Source organism: Ictidomys tridecemlineatus, chromosome 5, assembly GCF_052094955.1.
Source record: "Ictidomys tridecemlineatus isolate mIctTri1 chromosome 5, mIctTri1.hap1, whole genome shotgun sequence".
Lineage (NCBI taxonomy): Eukaryota > Metazoa > Chordata > Mammalia > Rodentia > Sciuridae > Ictidomys > Ictidomys tridecemlineatus.
The window spans coordinates 130,851,946-130,875,620 of record NC_135481.1 but is presented as its reverse complement, the minus strand read 5'-3'; the positions used below and the strand labels follow the sequence as shown (position 1 = coordinate 130,875,620).

The following is a 23,675-nucleotide window of genomic DNA, read 5'->3' as shown; positions in this document are numbered from 1 at the left end:
TAGGGAACATTTATTGAAGTGCAGTTTAGTGAATGATGTGCTCATTGGGTGCAGCTCAAATTGCTACTTTGTTCACAAATAGCTAATCTCATTGGATTTGTTTTCCTTGGGGATTTTTAGAAAAAATGAAGCATCCTATATGTATATGAAAACAGGTGTTGAAGCATCATTGCACAGGTGGTTGAAGACAGTTAAATGAACAAAGGTTCAGAAACACAGTGCTCAAATGTTAGTAATACTGAACAGCCAGACTTAGAGTATGGTGGGGAAGTGCTTGCAGCTCGCCCCAGGTCCCCTGCTTCTCCAAGCACAGGAAAAATCCCTTAGCCACACCATCCACAAGTAAACTCAAAGCTGCAGCTCTTCAGGGTCTGGCTGCACGCAATGATTCCGCTGATCTGATCTGATGTGAGTTTCTGACCTAATTTTGCTGTAGGACTTAGTGCTCAGGCAGAGAAAACAAGGTTAATGTGTTGATAAGGGGCGAGATTAAACAGCAAACAGTATCTTAATAACCCTCGCTAATTTTGGCTTCCTTGTGTGTTTGTGATTAATTCAAATCACTTTTCTATTAATCACTTCAGAGGGCCACAAGCTGCTTTGCTTGTTTTTATGTTAAAATTGTGCATCTGGTTTGTCTTTGTCAATGCTAAACAGTATATTCATGCTTGGGAGTAATTTTGATCATAGTACCAAATGCATGGGAGGTTCTTATTCATAGAATCATATGATTAGAAGAGAAAATTAAAAAACTTGCTTTATCCATCCTTCACTGATTCCTCTTTTTTTTTGAGGCAGAAATCATATTTGCAAAACTGATTCTTAATAACTTAATTTATATATTTTTGAGTGCTGGTGATGAAAGTGAATAATTTTGTTGAACGTGTATCTAAGGACACTTCTATGCAAATGTGAAGTCTCTCTTGCTGGCCTCGTGTTTTCAGTAGAGGTCACTAACTGCCCTACGATCATTAATCTGAATTTCAGAACTCATCAACTTACAATTTACCTTATGCTTATGTTTGTAATGGTGGTGATCCTTGACTTCTCATTTAGTCACCTGCCAGGACAGATTAGAGGCAGCATGGGGAGGGGGGCTTTAAGCCTCCTTTCCAGGTAAGCCTCCTCCACATTCTCCTCTCATACCTTTTCTAGAGCTCTTTGTATTGCTGGTTGTTTAAACTTTAATTATAGCCTGGACCTTACACTTACTTTACGTTCTAAGAAGTACAGTGCCTGTTCAACATATCAAATAAATAGACAGATGTTGGCAAGAGGAGGGGCTTTTCAGAATACCGCTGCATATGACCCAGTCAGCACAAGAACGAAACTCTGTGAAAAGCGAACCTTCCACATACCCAGTCCTGTGACAACTGAGTGATTTAGAGGAAACCCTTTGGACACTTCAAGGTAATCTTTCTCTTAAAACGACTGTTAAATATTTAGAGATGGTTTATGTTCTCTGTTCTAGGGCTATTTCTTTTGTTGGTTAGTGTATTGAAGGATATTCTCAATGTTTTAATTTTGATGACTTTTTAAAAATATTTTTAAAGAACAAATAATAAAAAGGAAATATTGTAGATCAAGGCTATGAGTCAAGGGGTATTTCTTTTTGTGACTAAAAATGTGGTCTCTCTGGGAGAACAGGTTTAATGTAACTATTGAAATGGCTAAAGTGAAGCCTGAATATGCTAATAAAATTGCTCCAAGCCTTCTGTCCAACTGTGAGGTAGCCTGAAGAAAATGTCTCCATTATAAATGTATGGGTTGCCTTGAAATTAATTTAATCATGAGTTGATAGAAGGCAAATCAACCCCCCCAAAGATGAATATCTGCTTGAAAGACCTGCCTCCAGTTAAAAGTTATTCTCAGTAATGCTCATATTTCCAATAAATAACAGGATATTCATGTCCATGCTAGAATATAAATGTAACTAGCTTGCCGGGAAGCAGACAAAAAAAAAAAAAAAGATCACTTTTTTTTTAAAGAAAAGCACTTTGAATAAGATGTACAAGGAAGACTTTTTTAAAAAAGCAAAAAAAAAAAAGACCAGCATTTAAAATCCATTATTTTAATTAGTAAATTGCATTTTAGTCTTTGATTTGGAGCTAAGTATACCACTTAGCATATTCTGATGTTTGAATAAGAAATGAAGTGATTCAGCATTGAATGAAAAACATCACCAAGGAGACTTTTAATTTTCTTTCAGGTTGATGTTTATATGTGTTGTATAGCTATTCAATTTTTATTTGGAGTTTTATTAAGTATTTATTGAGCATTTATCATATGTGAGGCATTGTTCAAAGTGTTCAAGGTTAAAACAGTGACCAAACAATAAAAAATGCTTGCCCACACAAGATTCACAATGTTGTGATGGTGACCGGGGGCAGAAGCAGGGGAAAACAGACAAAAATCAAGTAAATACAAAATTAGAATGTGATAAATTGGGGATCAGGGTCATAAAAGAGTACAAGTTGAATGATTTTGCTTAGGGAAAGGCTCACAGAGGATGTCACTTTTGAGTGAAGACCTGAAATAGGTAAGGGAAGAAGCCAAGCAGCTGTCTGAGGCAATAGGCTTCCAGAAAGAAAGACTGACAAGAGAAGAGGTCATGGTCCCGGGTAGAAGTATTGCTGGCATGTTGAAGGAAAGTCAAGGACATCACTGTGGCTGGAACAGAACAGAGCAGGTGAAATAGAATGAGGTGGATGTTCACTCAGGCCAGAGGCTACGCCCATTTGTCTGGGCACAGAGGTTACTGATGGAAATTTGATTTTAACTCAGGGTGGAACTGGATGAGATGAATCCAAAGAGGATCATTCTGGCTGCTTTAGGTAGCAGCAAGGAAAGAAGGAGGCACAGCAGTTTGGAGCCTCAAAAACAACTGGGCTGAGGGAAAACCCAGGCTAGGACCTGAGTGACATAAATGCTGGATGTAGTGGGAATGAAGATACATTTTAATAGGTAGAATTTGCAGAATTTGGTGGCAGATTGGACAAAGGGTTTGAGAGTCACATTAAAGGAAGCTATTTCCACAAACTGAGAGGGGGAAGACAGAAGAAGAAGTAGGTTTTGAGAAAGGTTTTAAACATATTAATTTTGAGATGTTTCTTAAGTATCTAATGATTGAAAATAGTTGTTCAAATTTTCTAGTTCATTTTTGACAATCTGTAGATATAAAATCAAAAATTTTAATAGAAAATTGAAATACTCTTATAAAACTCTAAAAGTCATATACATACAGTCTGTTTGAGAAGAGACTTTTTATTACAATAAGAAAAATGAATATGAAATGTACCCTCTTAAGCAATTTTTAAATGTACACTACAGTAGTATTAACTATAGATACAATGTGGTACAGTAGATCTCTGGAACTATTCATAGTGGGCACATGAAACTATATATCCATTGAATAGCAAATGGAGGGTAAGCGTCTGGATTAACCAGAGCAAATGAACAATTGCGTGAAGGTCTCTGTTTTGTGCAGTTGGAGATCATGATTCTAAGAGCTATATGATCCACACACTCGGGGGCTTTACAATTCAGGGCAGAGCTCACAGTCCTCCTGTAATTCAAGAAGCCAGATAAGAGACAGACATAAGCCTACACAATGCCTGACATTTTCAAAAAGGAAAATTACTGTGAAACAGATAGATTCAGCTATTATCAGCATTGGTCATGTTGACTTAGGGCTTTTTGACAATGATGGAGACATAAATAATTAGTTTGCCAATTGATGCTCACAGGACATTTTTTTTCAGTTGGAAGGTATTTTGATAGACCTGTTGTAAGACTTAAATTTGGAATGTTAGGTGTGGATTGAAGGCAACAGAATTTAGGAGAGAGGAAATTCCAGTGTCCAAGTTCAAGATGGAGTTGGTTTCTTTACTTGCTAGCTTTAGTGATATCCATTAAAATTTCTTGATTCTTAAAATTTACTGTTTTTGTTGTTGCTGTTGTTGTTGTTGTTGGAAGAAACAGTGCTCATTTTGTTCAGTTGTTAAAAGAAGCAAGGGATACAACATAAATCTTTGGAAAAACTACTGGGGAAGTGGACATACAGCTATTTTGACTTGATAACTGCCGTGATTTTAGTGTTATTATTATTATTACTCTTACTGCTTTTCTGTCATTATTGTCTTCATTTTCATCAAAAATGTGGCTACATTAATAATGACATCTGGCACCATGTTTGCAAGGGTTCTGCTCTACCTACAGTAAAAACAGTATGGAAAAGGGATTGATGGCTTTGAGCATTTGCAAATAATACAGGTACCTATTCCGCAAATATGATTTACTTTTTACGTTATCATTTTTTCACCTTATTATAAACATGTTTTGTTCTTTCTTTTTTAAAATAGTTAAAATTACAGAAGGAAACTTTTGGCATATGCATAGATTCTAAAATGATGCAATAAATTGTGGCTGTATATCTTAATTATTAAACCAGCTTCCAAAAGTAGGAAAGCTTTTTTTTTTTGTACATAGTAGGTTTTTAAACATTTGTCAGTGCAGATTGTTTTGAGATCATTCAGTGCACTAATGATGGCTTTTCAAGGGAACAGTTAAGCTGGCATATCATGTGGTATTTACAATGAAATTTGCGAATAAATTTCTAAATATTTTAAGGGAATTACCTTGAAAGTTTTCCATCTTGGCACATGAACTATTAAATTTTCACTTTATGGAAATACATCTTTCTTTGAAATTTCTATACCATTTAGACTATAACTGAAGAGTGATATAAATAATGAATTCCAATGATAGAATCATTGTATCTACAGGAGCTAAAATCTCAAACAATTTTTTTTTTTGGTGCTTAGCAGTTTGATTTCCCTTTGGGAGAGCAAAGCATTTTCAGAGTCACACTTTAAATGCTGTTGCATGTTGCCCTTCATCTTGATTTGAGGATGCAGTGGAGGCTGGACCCATGGTGGTCTGCACTGCCCCATGTCTGGAGATAAAGGCCTACCTGCTTCTAACTCCTTGGTGCAGTCACTGTGACTCAGACATGTCCAGCTCTTTATAAAAAGAAACCACACATGGATGGAGAAGCCTGAGGTTTTAGGAATTTTCCTAGAGGAATGCTTAACTTCCTAGGATGCACATTGTCAGATTTCACATATAATTTTTAAAAATTTGTTTGAGTGCCTGTTTATAAAACACAATTATAATAGTACTTGTTTTGGAGATAAATGACAAAACAAGATGGGAAATCACTTGTCAAGCAAGTTGTTTTCTAGGTCATTATGAAGAGAACATTTTTCTTCCCTTTCAGCTGGTATTTTATCTTATTTAGGGGAGCATTGGCATTTTGTGATTTACAAATATAATGAACAGTAATGGAGAAATTTCTTAAAAAGATAATGGGGAAATATCTATAGGGATTAGAGCATGTGAAGATGCTTCTCTCAGAAGAAGGAGGATGACAGCCCTTTCATCCTCCCCCATTCCAGGTTTGAAATCGTACAGTAAGGGATATTTGTTCAGGGTGAGACCAGAATCTGAAATAATTCATCCTTACGTTTCCTTTAAGGTGTTTGAGGAAAAGATCATAATCAGTGTGAATTGCTCTCTCCTGTCTAGAAGCCTCTGGTTGATGAAGCAGAGCTAAGAGATGTGCAGTTCATGACTTTTCTGTTGATCCTGAATCCTATTCAAAGTTCCCAAACCCCAGCAGATCCCAACTTCCCCTATATCAATAAAAAGAATGTATTTTGTTTAGAAGAGAATGCCATGATGCATAAAAACATTCATTCCCAGAGATTAGTTTTTTTTCAAATGTCAAATATTGTTATTAGATTGTTTCTTCTTTTTATGTAATTTTACTTTTTTTCTTCTTAATAACTTGGTAGGATTTTTATTTATTTTTTCAGCTTCCTTTATAATCTGTTTCAATTCCAATCCTTATTTTTAATTTGTTTGTTCTGTTTAGCATGCCCATAGTTACTTAAAAAGCCTAGGTATATCAGATAAAAACAAAGCAGGGGAACACATTTTCAAAACAGGGTACACTATTCAACAGATTAAATGGGATAAAGAGAAATGGGGGAGGGGGGAGAAAATGACTGCCCAGTAAAAGCCTTTTTAGCAAATCATACTGAATCTAATTAATAAAGAATACGTCCACTAAAGCCGTACAATCAATCAGCCATGTGTGTTAGTGATGTCTAGTCCAATTAAGGTAGATAAATTGTTCTTTAAGTGTCAGTCAGCTGCCACTCAAATCACAATACAAATAATACATGCCATGCTGAATTTTCCAATTCATGACAAATTTTCTTTTCACCGAGTTAGACTGAACTAAACAGGTGTAGAAGAGTGATATCTGTTTGAGTGAACACTGCCAACATCAGAAAAGAAAAAAAAATGATAGATAACTGGAGAGACAAGCAACAGACAAAAGCTGTGAATCAATTTACCAAAAAGTAACTGGCAGAGGGTAATCCAACCAAACACCCTTGCCAAAACTGTCGATTAAAAATTAAAATTACAGGTATGGTGGCACATGCCTGTAATCACAGTGGCATGGGAAACTGAGGCTGGAGGATAGCAAATTCAATTCCAGCCTCGGCACCTTAGCCAGGCCATGAGCAACTTAGCGAGACTCTGTGTCAAAATAAAAAAAATAAAAAGGGCTGGGAATGTGACTCAGTGGTTGAGCATCCCTGGGTTCAATCCCTTGTACCTAAAACACAACAAAACAAAACAGAAATAAACCAGAAAAGCAAACTCGGTACAGAGTCCAAAACCTCAGATGAGAGCATTACTGTAGTGTATGTTAATGTAGCATTACTGTAGGTATCCATCATATGGAAACACTGAGACACAAGAAGGGAATAAAAGATAACAGGGAAAAAGTCACCGTACACTTCCAGGAATATTTTAATTACAGAGACTTAGTGTGTTTTCTAATCATGCACAATTTCATTGACTAATGGGTAGCATGACGAATTTCATTCCAATGGATAGCTCCAGAAGCTCTCATTATAAACAGGTACTTTGAAAGACCCAATATAATATGGCTTTGTGCGGCTCTGGTTGGAATTGATACCTCATGATTTTTCTAAGGAAGTCAATCTGTTTCACATATGACCTGAAAATAAAAGCACCTGCTTTTGAACCTACAGTGGAAAGGAAAATATTCTGTCACTTCTCACAATATTAAAAGTCTCCGAGGAGAAATTGTGTATGTAAGAGAGCATTTTGAAATGAGGTGGAGGCACTGAGCCTGTGCAGCTGCAGAGCTGCATTACAGTGGAAGAAGGAGAGATTAGGGTGGTATTGGGTTTTAGGAAGGAATGCTTCTTGTGGATTTGTCATTAATGCAGTGACCCTATCTTTCAAGTCTTTTCATTTCAATGTGACTTAGAATTCTAAAAAGAAGTCAGCTTAAAGGTATCAGCACAATCCCTTGTATAAGTTGCCTTTAGCAAAAGAATCTCTATCTTTAATTTAACACAATTGGCAATCTTGGTTGGAGACAGAATGTGATTTAGTTAACATGAAAAGAGAATGACCTCTGTCCCCCAGAGTTGAATGAGAAGTTCAATTCCAGCTTGACAGTATGTATGAACTATTGTAACAACAATAGCCGGAGAACAAACAAAAATGGCCTTGGGCAATATGGGAGGGATGGACAAATCCTCAGACAGAAGCCTGATGCTCTCCTGGACAAGTGTAGGCATATTTATTTCTTAATGTTGAACTGCAATAATGCATGCCCATGAAGTTACCTAAGTTACACAGATAACATCTGGTTTAAGGATCAGGCTCATAATGATCAACCTGATACAATAAAACTATCTCTATGTGCAACTAGCAGCTCTTGTTAGTTGCTGATGAGGATGTGAAATATTCCGGTAGATAAGAAATAGTGTGAGGTAGATACATTCCACTAGTTTCAACTCTTAGGTCAATTTAGTTCATATAAGTCTCATTCTTGTACTGAATTAATCATGAAGATATTATCAGTAGTGGAAAAATATGTCCTTTCTATAAAATTCCTATGATGAAGAAAACTTGGAGATATTTTATTCCTCATGTGTCTAACACAGTCCTCAGGTTACTTAAGTAAATGCAATGCATGCATTTAAGATCAGTCCAGATACTCAAAGTCAACATTTCATTTCATTTTGTTTATATTCTTGTCTGAACTTTAGGGGAAAAGAGAGTGTCCATTACCCCTTTGAAATTCTCTCTTTTTTTAATTATATATTTTTGATAGTAGAGTGTATTTTGATATATTATGAATACATGGAGTATAACTTATTCTAATCAGGATCTCATTCTTGTGGTTGTACATAATATGGAGTTACACTAGTCAAGTATTCATATATGAACATAGAAAAGTTATGTCAGATTCTTTCTACTGTCTTTCCTATTCCCATGCCCCTACCTTCCCTTTATTCCTTTGTTTAATCCAATGAACATCTATTCTTTCCTTCCTATCCCCCTTTTTTGTTGGTTAGCATCCACATATCAGAGAACATTTGGCCTTTGGTTTTGGGGAATTGGCTTATTTCACTTAGCTTGAGAGTCTCTGGTTCTATCCATGTATTGTCAAGTGCCATAATTTTATTCCTTTTTTATGGTTAAGTAAGATTCCAATGTGTATTTATACAACATTTTCTTTACCCATTCATCCATTGAAGGATACCGAGGTTGATGCAATAGCTTAGCTATTGTGAATTGAGCTGTTATAAGCATTGATATTGTTGCATCTCTATAGTATGCTGATTTTAAGTCCTTTGAGTATATACTGAGAAATGGGATAAAATGATGGGTAAAATGATGGTTTCATTACCCCTTTTAAATTTATTAAGATATATTGAAAATACTGAACTAATAAAATGCTATTTTGTATTAAAATGCTATTAGGGCAATGAACTAATTAATATGAAATTTTTTATCAAATTGTTTTTCTTCAGTATATCAAATTAATCAAATATCCATTTGTACATTTCCTTTAAATATTTTTCAACCTTGATTTGTATTACTCAGATCCTAATTGTCATCTCAGTACAAAGCAAATATCCACATCAATAATACACCTCACCTCTTTAGGTACTGTAGCAAAAATCTTCCACTTACCCTGGTTTCAAAACTAGAATAGGCATTTTAAAACTTTTGAATATTGGTTTTTAAGACCTGAAGTCCAAGAGCTATGCTCTACCATTATCTGTCAAATCCTTTCTTTTACATATCTACAATAAAAAAGGCATAAATGCATCAGCAGGCAGTGCAATTACCAATATTTACCCATCTAGACTTCAAAAAACTACAAGACTGAAATTCTAATTTTCTTTTTTTTGTCAACTCATTTTAATCTATTTCCTTCTGCCACCCTTATTGCCTTAGACCTCATAAAACCAAAGCACTAAGAGGAAATAAATTTGATACAAAGAGAAAACTAAAAAGAGATAGAAGTGATAAAGGACATTTTATCCATTTCACTACAGATCCAGAACTTTCCCCCTCCTTATATAGTCTCTGAAAATTTATACATTGTAAATGATTCTGTAGACTCACTATGAATAAAAAGCCTTGCAATTTTGTTAATTAAAAATGAATGAGTCTATATCTATTATAGTAAAAGTTGTATGTCTACACTGACATACCTTAATTATTATAGCAACACTGCTTATCTAGAAGCCACATATTTGGTAACATCAACTATAGAAATTGCTTGTTGAAGTGAGAGAGTATTCATAAAACGAAGACAGAAACATTTTAGGTGGTGAGTTCAAGTCTATGGAGAGATCAATGTATTCTCCCACTGTGGAGTCAGTGAGGCCCACATCCAACAGAGATCTCCAACACAAAGAAACTCAAAACAAGGAAATAGGTGTGTTCACACACAAGGTACCATCATCACCAGGCACTTTTTGCTCAAACTATTCAGCTGGCATTCCAGATGTTTTACCTATATTTTAGTTTTTGTGAATATGAGGGTGGTGTGTGTGTGTGTGTGTGTGTGTGTGTTTGTGTGTGTGTGTGTGTGTGTGTTTGATCTATTAATGTTTGATGGATTACTCACAGAGCATTTCTCACCAGGAATTCATCCAACAAGTAAGGGCACTTCGGTTATTAAATTGAGATCTCATGTTAGAGGCCATTAAGCAAATTATTTAGTGCATTTTGCATTAGAAGGTTGGGACCAAGTACAGTATTTTATAACTGGTTAATTTCATGCTACAATTAAATTCTTGACACACACACTTGGAGTGGGAAACTATGGGAAAGGTAAAATTAAAGAGGACTTTCTACTTGAAAAAGAAGTTTTCTAAGAGGTCTACATTGCACATTTAAAAGACATTTTTTTTTGTCCTAGGATATAAAGTAGTTGTTGTTAGAGAATGATCAAAACAGAAATAAATGCTTTTATTTTTATTTGCTTTTGGATTTTATAGAACCAGCAGGAGATTTATTTTATAATAGATATCAGCAGTCACCTTATTGAGGACAATTTCAAAGGCAAATTTTTATTTCAAATAATGAAAATGTACTAATTTGATATATGTGTTATATACATTTTTAATTTTCAATTTGATGACCAGACTGTGAGAAGGTGAAATACTGTGTGTGTAAGTGTGTGAGTGTGTGTGTGTGTGTGTGTGTGTGTGTGTGTGTGTGTGTCAAACGGGGGTGGGGAGAATATGGAAGTATAAGCTCATAGTTAAATTCATTAGGGTTTCAATCATCCAGACAAAGAAAGATAAGGAGTTATTGTGTAAGAAATAAATTCTTAATAATTAAAATCAAATGATAATTATGATATTCTCTGGGGAATTAGTTACACTGATTTTCTTTTTAAAAATGTGCTTGTTTGGTATCTTCATGGTGTAGCAGTGTGAAGTATAGAGACAGACTTCCTTCCAAGCAAAATTTTAGTCCTAACTCCTGTTTGGAATTATGGACAAATTACTTAGACTTTCTGGGCTACAGTTTTTTTTTGTGACAAAACAGTACTTATCGATTAGAATATCTATAAAACAACAACAAAATGGTATCAGTTACATGGAGGGCTTAATAGAGAATTGAGAGTAAATGCTAAGTGATCTGAGACACCAACCACTCAATCCCACACTTCCAGGGAGGCCCAGGAATTCACTCAGTCCTCCGTAGCTGGGTTAATGGACACTCAGGAAAATATAGTTGAATGATTCAGTGAATGATTGGTTAGTATCATTAGATCTTGTTCAGGGATGAACAGGAAGCTTGTAAGGTGGTGAAAATCTGAACAAATGCTCATTCAACACTCACCCTTTGAAAAGAACTTCTTTGACACAACTAGTGCTATAATTCTCAAAATTATAAACTATTCTTTTGGCTTGAAATTTGTGGCAAATAAAAAAGACAACATATTATATAGACCTATTACAATAATTCATTCTTTGTTTTACTGTGAGTGATTTTCTTAAACCCAATCTTGATAAAAAGTTAAAGAGTTTCATTGTTTTAAGAGTATACTTAAGTGCCACAAAGACTGTGAAGTGAAACCAGGAGTTTCCTGGTATTACTGTCTTAAATGAGCCCATTTAGTATAGATTTTTGTTGGATATAGAAATCAAGTGGGAAACCCAATCTGGAATCTTTGAATAAAAGAAATGAAAAGTTTAAGAATTTTCTAAAGACTTTGAACAGTAAAGCTTTCTCTACTATGAGTCCCTACACACAACTCAAAATAGATAGATAAATGTTAGGGAATATCTAAATTGGTTACATATTTAATGTTGACAAGATAATCCCCATTCAGTATTTTTTTTTCAAATTTTTTTAAAATTTTTTTAATATTTATTTATTTTTTAGTTTTTTTCTGCCAACACAACATTTTCTTTCTTTTTTTTATTTTTATTTTTTTATTGGTTGTTCAAAACATTACAGAGCTCAAGACATATCATCTTTCATACATTCGACTCAATTGGGTTTTGAACTCCCCAAATACATAATATAGACTCACTTCTGTTACATACTCACATTTTTACATAATGGCATATTAGTGACTGTTGTATTCTGCTACCTTTCCTATCCCCTACTATCCCCCCTCCCCTCCCCTCCCAACATCCCTCTCTACCTCCTCTGCTGTTGTTCAATTCTCTCCCCTTTTTTCCCCCCACCCCCTTGCCCCTCATAACCTCTTATTATTTTGTGTATCACTGAAGGTCTCCTACCATTTCCATATGTTTTCCCTTCTTTTTTTTTAAATTGGTTGTTCACAACATTACAAAGCTCTTGACATATCATATTTCATACATTAGATTGAAGTGGGTTATGAACTCCCAATTTTACCCCAAATGCAGATTGCAGAATCACGTCGGTTACACATCCACAATTTTACATAATGCCCAATTAGTAATTGTTGTATTCTGTTACCTTTCCTATCCCCAACTATCTCCCCTCCCATCTTCTCTCTCTACCCCATCTACTGTAATTCATTACTCTCCTTGTTTATTTTCCTATTCCCCTCACAACCTCTTATGTGTAATTTTGTATAGCAATGAGGGTCTCCCTTCATTTCCATGCAATTTCCCTTTTCTCCTTTTCTCTCCCTTTCCCTCCCATCTCATGTCTCTGTTTAATGTTAGTCTTTTCTTCCTGCTCTTCCTCCCTGCTCTGTTCATAGTTGCTATCATTATAACAAAGAAGACATTTGGTATTTGTTTTTTAGGGATTGGCTAGCTTCACTAAGCATAATCTGCTCTAGTGCCATCCATTTCCCTGCAAATTCTATGATTTTGTCATTTTTTTTGCTGCATAGTACTCCATTGTGTATAGATGCCACATTTTTTTATCCATTCATCTATTGAAGGGCATCTGGGTTGGTTCCACAGTCTAGCCCCCATTCAGTATTTAATACTTGGAAAATGTCGACAAAAATGGTCATTTTTAAAGTTGATAATGAGATACAAGTAATATTACTCTAGTAAACTGTATAATTTTAGGCAAATTTATTGATCCTCAGGGTATCTCAAGTTTTCTCAACTAGAAAAATTATAATTATAATGCCCATATTGCCAGATTGCACTGAGGACCCAATGGAGTGTCATTACAGTCCACTATTGCTGGAGAGGTCACTGCTTTCCAGCCACAGAGGATGTGTGGTTCCCTTACAAGGTCGATCTTTTCTCACACCTGTGACCTTTATGCTATTCATCATCTGCACCTTGGACAGGTCTTTATGACTCTCTTCAATCTCAGCTCAAGTAGCATTTCTCTGAGTCTTTTTGCCATTCTCAAAGGCATTATTGTTTATCTTTTATTAATTCCTATAGCACTCCCTGCATAACATTCAACTTTTAGTGCATTCTCTGTAATGTCTTGCTTTCTGTATGTAAATCTAAACCAAGTCAAATAATGATAAGACCCTGGCCAAGAATCCATTCAAACACATGGGAGTCTAGTGACCTGGAATATTTGTAAAGTGATTCAGATCTTTGCTGAAGTTTCACACAGAATAGCCAGAGGAGCTTTTCTTTCACAAAACCAAGGCAATGACACCCCTGTCAGTCTGCACATAGGCAACTCAGGCTCTTCTCTCTCTACTTCCTTTTCTGGTTAAGCTTTTTATTGTGTAGATCAAAGTAAGTTTTCTTTCAATTTGGGGAGTCTGATATGAATGCAAGATAGGTTGACTCTTCCTCCTTCCATCTTTGTGAAGTTCTTGAACTTTGCACAAGAAAACAAGTTTCTGGGCTGACTTAGCAACAAAGCAATCCTCTTCCTTCAGAAGGAAAGAGGAAATAAGCTTAAAATAATTGTGATTTAAAATGTTCACTGTTGTTGCAGTCACGATTGATTATCATTTTCTTCAGTGCCAGCCTGAGTCCTTTGTCGATATAGAAATCAAGGTGGAGTCTTGGGAGATGATTTAAACAGTTCTGAATGTCACTAGTAGCTCCGTTTTTTAAGAGCCTCCTCCCTTTACCTATGTTTCCTTACTCAGGGAGCCTCTAGTTCCTGGGTCAGCAAATGTTTTCAACAGTGTATTGTAGTATTTGCATTCCAAGGTTTTTGCTGTCACTACCCAACTCTGCTCTTGTAGTATAAAATCACCCACAAAGGAATCTTAAAAGATTACTTGAAAAAAAAATGGTTGCAAGCTGGATTTGGCCAGAGGGTCATAGTTTTGCAACACCTACTAATCTCTCCACTAGTTTTGATCAAACTGTTGTCAAATTGTTTTCATCCAGGCCAATTCTTCAGAAAAAAAAAATCTCATTGTTATTCTGCCTTCCTCAAAAATGTGAAGCTTGAGCAACCATTGTTAGAGTAGACTTCAGAGCGACTGCTGAATTGTCTTGTTGGATTATTGATCCAGATGCACAAAGAGCACATGGAGGGAGTTTTTCAAGTTATAGGACAGGTACTTTTCAAGAATTTGTGTAATGGAAAAAAGAAATGTGTAAGTAGTCATGAAGACTACAGTAGCGACTGACATTGACTTAGTTTAGCATATACCATATCCTGTAATTTCCTTACATCTTATGTCTATTTAGTCCAAATTATATTCCCATGAGACAGATTGTATCATTTTCTATTTAAAGTTAAGTCTTGAAGACTTCAAGAAGTTTGTCAAGATCACCTAATTAGTCACTTAGCTGCAGAGTGAGGGTAGAGCTCAGACAGACTGCACATCAAAGAATAGTTTTTTTGAAAAAGAAAAGAGAATAAGATAGTGAAGACAAATGCATTATTTTAGGGATGAGATTTAGGAATAAGCCATGGCTCACCCATCAGTTGCTGCTACTTGAGTCAAATAAGGCAGATCACAGGAGCAACCCTAACAGGATTCCAAATTAATAGTCTAAACACTAAACTTTTCTTTACATAGTAACACTATGGAGAGCCAAGGTGAATTTCTGAACTTTTAAAACGGGAATAAATGTTACAAAACTGAAAGTTTGGTCTTTGGACAGCTTTAAGTCAAATCCATAATATTATCTTCAGATTTCTAAGCAATTTAGCATAGCTGGAATTTTGTAAATTTCTATGAAATTCTATATGCCTATATATTGAGGAACAAAGAATTCTTTTCTTTTTAAATCAATAATATCCTGGTAGCTAAGTCCCACTGCAATATATACCTCAACATAGCAAAATAGGAAAGAATGAATTTGTGATTAATATATTTTGAATAGCATACTAATAATCCATTGACTATGTTAAAATAAACTATTTTTAAAAAAAGATAATATTTGGATGTAGCAAATTTGCTTACAGAACCTAAGGGGAACTCATGCACAAGTGCTGAATATTTAGGCAAAACTCCATAAAGCTTCCTCTTAATTTTATTTTAGAATTAATTTGAATTCTGGTGCATCAATCATGATAGTAAAGCATATCAGAAAAAAATCAGTGGCACATTATCTACTTGCCATGGCAACCCCGACATCACATGGTACACACACTGATCTAGAGCCAAAGACTTCACAGGCTCTTACACACACACACACACACACACACGCACACACACACACACACTCCTCCAGGTCATATGACTTTGCCTATCGTTAGCAGCATTTTCTAGGGAAATGTGTTAACCTAAACTGATAAATTCTAGTTTATTCTGATTTCTACAATTCTGTGCTTTCTTTAGATCTGTTCAATCATGTTTTCTTTCTCTCTTTCTCTTTCTTTTTTTCCCTCGTCTCCCTTCCTCTTTCTGATACTTTCCTTTATCTTGGAGAATAAAACAGTTAAAGTTTTATTTGCTTCCTAAGATTTTCTCAGAATAATTCTTTCTGGTAACATATCTACCACCAGAAGAAAAAAAAAAGGCATTTTGAAATGTTCAGGACCTTATTAACTAGCTATTTGTGTCTTAGAATCTATACCACATGAAGCCATTAAAAAGACAGAAAAATCAGAAATGTCCATAGCCTAAGTCATTGGAATTTGCACAAGTTGCTTAGATTCAACTGTGTAAGGGATTATTATTTGCTTAGCCCTTATTTTAATAGCACGAAAGCCATTCATTAAGTAAAAAGCACTTTATTCATCCATCAGCTATTCACTCTGCTAGTTGGTCCCTCAAGAACCCTCTGTCATGGTAGATGGTACCTTCAATTTCTATTGTACACTGACAGTGTGCCTGTTGCTGCACAAAGTAAGCTGCATACAGTAACTCGGGTTCCATGACATCAATAATTGTTACTATTGCCACCTCCACTCTATAGGTAAGAAGACTGAGGCACATGATCTCAATTAAGACCCTAACCGTGATGCTGATTCTTTAATTCAAACCCCAAAGATAAACACAAATACGAATAGGACAACAACAAACAAACAAATTCCACAAATTTAAAACTCTCTCATTCATATGAATGTTATCTCTTAAAAATGGTGGTTCTGTGTTTTTCAGAAGTTATTTCAAATGTGAGCCTAGCATTGTAATCCACTTGGATTAAACACATCACAGTTACATAATTGCCATATGCTGCTGCCATAGAGGAATCATACCTCATCAACAAATGGTAGATTCCTGGCATTCTTTCAGACTTTCTGTTTACATATTAGTTTAATTAACAAAATTTAATTTTTTAGTTTCTTGCGGGGACTCTGATTCTCTGGTTTAGCTTCAAGAACATAAAGGCAGCAGATTCTACAAACAGGTAACTCCCAGATACTATGTAGGGTAATTAATGATTCTTGTGTTTTTTGCTAAAGCTTTGAACTTCAAGGGAGTCCATTTTCAATTTACAGTGTCAGTCAATCAGACTCTAATGCTGTTTACCAAGTAATCACATTTATGTGCAAATGTTTTTAGTTAACAGCCATCCAGTAATTGTCTGCCTCTAAAATCTCTCTCTTTCTCTCTCTCTCTCTCTCTCTCTCTCTCTCTCTCTCTCTCTCACACACACACACACACACACACACACGCACGCACGCACGCACACACACACACACACACATTTTCTCTTTCTCTTTCTTTTAAATGAGGTTGTTTGTTTGTTACCATTTTGGAAATGATCCAGAACAAAAATGTCATTAGCGCATTCTGGGAATTTATGTGCAAATGCATTTATTCAATAAGAAGTCCACTTATAAGGCAAAATATGTTGCATCTACAAAAAAAAAAACCCTGAAATATTGAGGATCTAAAAATAGGAAGAGTTGACTAAAAGTTTTATCAATGAGCAAAGTAATCAGATTTACATGAAATTTGAGACAACAATAAATAATATTTCTATGATAAATACTATATGTTTGTGAGTGGCCATATAATTTATCTGATGATAGGTTTTAAAGCTCTTGACTGCAGAAGCTTATCAGTGATTTTGTGTATACATTTGACTGTACTTTGCATGCATGTTCAGATTCATTTAATAGAATAAGCAATGTAAATAAAATTATAAACAATGTAAATAAAATGTAAATAAAATTATAAACACATTATAAATTATAAAATCTAAATAAAATTATAAACACATACACACACACGTGTGGATGTGTTATTATCTTGAGAGCTGGAATCATATTTGATTCACTTCTATACATTTCAAAAGACCACTTAATGTGACAGTTCATTTATTTCAAAGGCAAAATAACCTTGACTGAAGTAAGGTATGACTCATTCCCTCCTATTCCATCTATGATATTCAAACATTAACAGTCCAGAGCTAATAGGGCTTCTTTACCAGGTTTTGTCTCCAGACTCCCTTATGATTTTGTTTATCTTCTCTCTGCAGATTCCCTCTTCTGATCTCCGATCGTACTCCATGCATCTCTTCCCACCATATCTGCATTTTAGCCATCAGGAAGGGAGAGTCAGGCTCCTTTATTCTAGAGCATGACCCCAAACTGTATTTTCTTTTCACTCAAATCACGAGTGCAAGGGAAATTGGAAAATGTTTTTAGCTGTGCAAGAAAATGAATATTGATTGAGCATCTAAAGTCTCTGCTTGAGCCATTGTTAAGAGTAGAAAATATATGCATGGTGCTGAGGGCCTTATAACCACCTCAAGGTCTAGAAGAATATCTTAGGTTGGGAAAAAACTTTATTTGTTGCAAAGCAAGAAAAAAAGCACTATAAATATAATGAAACAAATATCTGATAAATATCTATGAAGAGTAATTATTTGAATTCATTAATTAATTCTATTTACTTTTAAATCCATTTCTTTTGAAAACAATGTTTATACTGAACTTTTTTGCCAAAATCTAAGAACATGAACATTTTCTGACAAAGTATAATTAACCATAAGCTAAATGCAAAAATATAGTCAAATATTTTCAAAGCAAATTCAAAAGGTAGTTTGAAATTTTACAGCAAATATTGTATTGAATGATACAGTTGTATCTTTTAGCTTATTCTGCATGAGAATAGGAATATTCCAAGACTAAATGATTGAATGTTCTTTGAATGTTTTGAAATGGTCTTGAATAAATGATATAAAAGTTGTTATGGTTAAGCTGTTGACATGTTAAAACATCCGCTGTTTTCATTAACTTCTATTTTTCAAAGATCAGTATTTATGGCATGTAGAACTGACTGTGAATGGAATGATTGGGAGTAGCATGTATCTCTCCAACTATCCATCCATGGGCCAGTATATTCTAATACAAGGAATCACCATCATCAGACTGCCTGTGAGTCTTTTTCAGTAACCAAGAAGGGGTCTTGTAAAATACTGAAGAGAAGTGCTCTCTCCTTTGATGTAAATGGTGCTGCTAACTCATTAACCAAAAGGATTAAAATGAAAATCAAATGTCACACCTAGAAACTTTGTTTGGGTGAAATACCTAGTCAAGATATTGCAAGGTATGGGGGTGGGAGCTTCTGAATGGCCTTGGGAACAGCTGTCACACCGCCCTATGCTGCAATAGCTTCCTAGGGGGATTTAGAGCTGTTTATGATTTTCTATTAGCCCACAGCCAAAGTAGCATGAGCTTTTCCACATATAAACAGAAGGAATAAATCTATTTTCCTCATGGAATTCTAGTACAAATTTCAGTATTTGGGGGCATAGGTAGCTAGCTGTTCCTAGTATTCAGAAGCATGGCACATGTGTAATTAAAAGCAAAAATTTGAAAAAAAAATGATGCTTTGAGTTTCCATGATGGGAGATGCAATTCCTTTAGTTTTCATTCCACTGATGTGGTTGATTTTCTACTCTGTGTCTGCATTATTAGTAGACTCTGGAATGGATATCATGAATTCAGGGTTGTTGTATTACAACAGCTGGTATTTCCTGATAATGTCTTTTCTCTGTGAATTTTCTCCTCTGAAGACTGTATACTATTTCATAACATGAACATATATGGTGCTACCATTATAGATGACCCAAGTCCACATGCGTGCGCACACATACACACACAAACACACACACACACACACACACACACACACACACACACACATACACACACACACACACACACACACAGGGAAAACCGGTAGTGGGAATGTTGAAAAAGTAACACGAGATCCTTCACATATGATCAGCATTTTGTGTCTGTGCCAGCTGTGAACACTGAACAGATCCTTCATTGGGAAGAATGCTATTGTTCTCAAAAGCTATTGTGCAACTGGCTAAGTGTGCTCTCAGACTAGCCTAAACATGTCATGGATATGAAATGCTGTGTTATCTCACAATACTACTCTTTCTGCGTCTTGACTCATAGTTACCTATAGTTTATGACTTCTTCACTAGCCATTTTTTGTTTTGTTTTTGTAACATTTCACCTCTGCATTTACAATCCAGAGAATTGTCATTTGCTCCCATAGATCTTCAATATTCAAATATGCCCTGAAAGTAACTAAGTCAGGCATCATAAGTTGAAAACACCATTTCATTTTATTCAGTATATAAGGCAATAAGGTATCAGATAAGATAAGAAGGGGAAATGATCCATGTAAAGATATTTTTAAAATATCTAAGTATTCTGAAAGTCAACTGCATTTGTATTATAAATACAAATGAGGATGATTGAAATAAGAACTCCTGAGAGTCAAATAATGTTTTTTTTTAAATATATCAGTTTAAGTCTCCATAGAAGTAGTCAAATTGAAGTTTAAATAGTTTGATTTTTTTTTAATTGAACTTGTCTGGTCAAATATTCAAATTTCAAATCTATGCCGATTAATACAGCCACCTTTTTGATTTGGCTTTCTTTTAATAGAATAATTCATAAATCATTCCTAATTATTTAAGAGCTTAAGAATATTCTAAATTTTTTTCTGATTCATTTCCCTTCCCTTGCAGTATCCTAAAGGGATGAATTTATGCTATTGCAGCAACCCTTCTTGGCTTAGTCATACTTATGCAAGTGGATTTAAACTCAAGCATGCACACATTCATTCAGTTAAAAGAATATTTACTATAAAGCTGTACTAGACAATGTTAAAGGTCTTAAACCCTGGAAACAGACAGATATAGATTTAGTTTCTGGCACGATCACTGACACTTTTTGAGTATTAGTTTACTTTCTTGTAAATGAGACATGAAATTAGCTCTTTCATTAGGCAGTTGCAAGAAATTATGCATGGAATATGGCAGATACTAAGTACTGGCAAATGTAGAATGTAATTATTTACTGATCACCTTCTAGGCACTGTGACTTGCATCGTGACTTGCTGGACACCCATCTCCAGCCCCCACATTCCTCATCTAGTCAAATTAGCACACAGCAGCAAAATTAATGCATCTTATTACATTTTTTTCCTTGAAGGTTTTCATACTTTCCTTCCCCTATAAAAATAAAGGTCAAATAAGGCCTAGTACAGAACTTAAAACCTATTGGTTTCTAGGGTAGCATAAAGAAAGTATCATAAATTGGTCGTCTTAATCAAAGAAAATGTATTGCCTCATAGTACTGCAGGCTGGAAGCTCAAGGTCAAGTGTGGACCATGTTGGGTCCTTCTGAGCTCTGTGAGCCTGGTCCAAGCCTTTCTCTTGGTGGCGTGCTGACAACCCATGGCATACTTGGTATGTGGATGTCTCACTCTGATCTCTGGCTTAATCATCACATGATCTTCCTGCATGTGTCTCTGTCCAAATTTCCCTTTTTATAAGGACCTCCACTCACATTAGATTAGGGGATCACCCTATTCAGATGATGTATGACCTCACTTATCTAATTATATCTGAAATACCCCTCTTTGTGAGTAAGGTCATATTTTGAAGTACTAGGAATTAGGATTTCAAAGTATAAGTTTGATGGTGTGGCACAATTCATTTCATCAAAACTTATAATTCAACTCACTTTAACTTACATTATGAGTGAGGTCTCAGGGCTAGAGATAGGAAATCCAACACAAGGTCCGCAACGTAATTACATGTCACAACCTGGTCCCAAAATTCAAATCTCTAAACTCATTAATTTTTTTTATGGGAGGAAAATATAGCTTGCTGGATGACCATTTTATGCACCCTATTTTCCTGCCTCTTTGTCTATTATAAGCCAAAAAGACACCAGAGTGCCCTGTCTTTATTTTTATTTCCCATATCAAGGGATCCTATATCCCTTCATGGGCTGTCTTTCCCCCCTCTCCAGTACTACTGCTGTTTCTTCATCCTATCCCTGGTCAAAATACTCTCCTATAAACTTCTGCCATATTAGAACCTCAATATCTCAGGTAGGGCTGATACTGGGGCTAAGGGAGCAGATATTCACCAGGGTGACATAGGACTGAGTAGACAGAGAGTTGTCCAGTGAGCTGTCAAAGGGGAATGGTCAAGGTGAAGAAGAAGTTGAGCAGAGCTACAGAATGGAAGGTACAGGTCAGCAGCATTGCATTCTTGGGATGTAAAATAGAATAATTTGTTATTTGATGTCTGACTTCTAAAACCAAGCAGCTGAAACTTCTAGAAACGTTGGGTGTGGGCTAAAGTAGAGACAATTCACAGGCCCTTCTCCAAAGCCAATTGGAAGGGCTTCATGAAAAAAAAAAGTGGCTGAATCTTATGGAAGACTCAGTGACAAGTTGAAAGTTTCTGTTCCTTTGTTTTAATTACCTAAAGAGAGGATGTAAAGAGAGGAGCTGGTATGAACATTAGTCTTATCATATTCCGGGAGAGGTGTCAGAATGAGCCAAATGGCAGCCAGTCTGTCCCTGTCTAAAGTAGCAGCCATCACATCTGGCTTAATGTCTGGGGCTGTTTGTGTGACCTTCTCCCCTCTTGGAGCACACTGCTTGTAGATCACAGTGTTCCATTTTCCCACTTTATGCTTTCTAAACAGCATAAAGGTCATACTACATGATAATTGTTTGCACTCTTTCAGAGAAAAAGAAACCTAATCTACCATGCTAAATAAATTTTAATGGATTTATCTGCAAATCTAATGTGGTCTTCTTTAATTCCTGCAAATTCTGGGCTACATGTTTCATGCACACATCAAATTTAATCATCCTTTCAGATGAGAGAGCTGAAGTTTAGAGAGATGAAGTGAAGTGCCCTACATCAAACAACTAGGAAGTTTTAGGAATCCTATCACATCCGGAGCTGCCTGACTCCAAAGCCTGTTTTTTAGCTCTTGCATCTTGTTAGTTTTCTTCCCATAAGCAAATGACGGACAGGGACATCAATCCAAGTTGTCACAAACTAATCAACAATATGATTTCACTAGGTACTCTGACTAATAATAATTTCTCTCTCTTTCATTCTCTGAACTAATACAGCACATGCATGTGGTCAAAATACGGCAGGTTAGATCCTGGTTGTTTTCTCATCATTTTAAGTTACAAATTGAGATCTTGAGCATGTTGCTCATGTCTTATCTTAGTTAATGCCTCCTGGACCCTTCACCATGCCCAACCCAGTACTGAGTATTTTTCAGTTGAAACTCCTAATTGGCCAGTTCTGAGTATTTAGATTTACTGGGTATAAATAAATTTCATCTGGAAAACCTTCATATTAAGTAACATCATAAATAAAGTTGGGCACATTTACAACGCTATTGTAGTAGCCTAAAGAGACTGCCACAGAACAAAAGATTCTGGCAAGTGCCTTAGCTTTATCAAAGGCAGACAGAGACTCTCATTCTTCACAGTGCAGTGCCTTTGCTATGGCATTGCAGTGACAAGCTCATCCACCAAGTTCTGGACTGAGATTTAAAAGCCCTATTTGGCAAGTATTGTAAAATCATTAACAAATGTCCAATTTTTTAATAGCACTTTTCTCTTATTTAATTTCTACAGATAAAAATACCAGCATGGTTCAGTAGATAATAATTTATACAACATTTTTATTTCAAATAAAAGGTTTAAGAATCCAAGATAGATGATATCTTTAAGATAATGCCATCAGAATTCCAAGAGTAAACCAGGAAGACAGTATAAATGATTTATTCATTAATTTGCTCATTCATTCAATGTATAACGATAGCCACTTATTTTTTGCACTAAGAATTATGATGGTGAGCATTCATGGGGTAGAAATATATAGCTTGTACAACCAAAACCAGAAAGAGGTAGCAAATAAATTTCTTGGGGAAAGTAATATGTATATTGAATTCTATATGATGAGCAGAAGTTACCCAAAACAAGGTAGTGAAAAAAGTATTTTAGATCAAAGAAAGAAACATGATCATAGGTCCCCAAGCATAAAATGCTTAAGAAACCCAAAGAAACTCAAGGTGACTGAAGGAGAATGTAAAGGGAAAGTGGAATATCCCAGAGAAGTCAGATGAGGTCAGAGGATATGTGCATTTGTGTGTAAATCCTAGTGGAG

General features: G+C 35.4%; 1 long non-coding RNA gene across 2 annotated transcripts in view; it reads left to right on the top strand.

The window, feature by feature from the left end:
* The window catches only part of LOC144377585 (uncharacterized), a 39,542-nt gene extending 21,242 nt beyond the window's left edge, over positions 1-18,300 (top strand). For both annotated transcript variants that reach the window (XR_013438576.1, XR_013438575.1), the window contains one exon: positions 17,691-18,300. This is a non-coding gene — a long non-coding RNA (uncharacterized LOC144377585). The remainder of the gene's footprint in view (positions 1-17,690) is intronic.
* Positions 18,301-23,675: the final 5,375 nt, after the last annotated feature.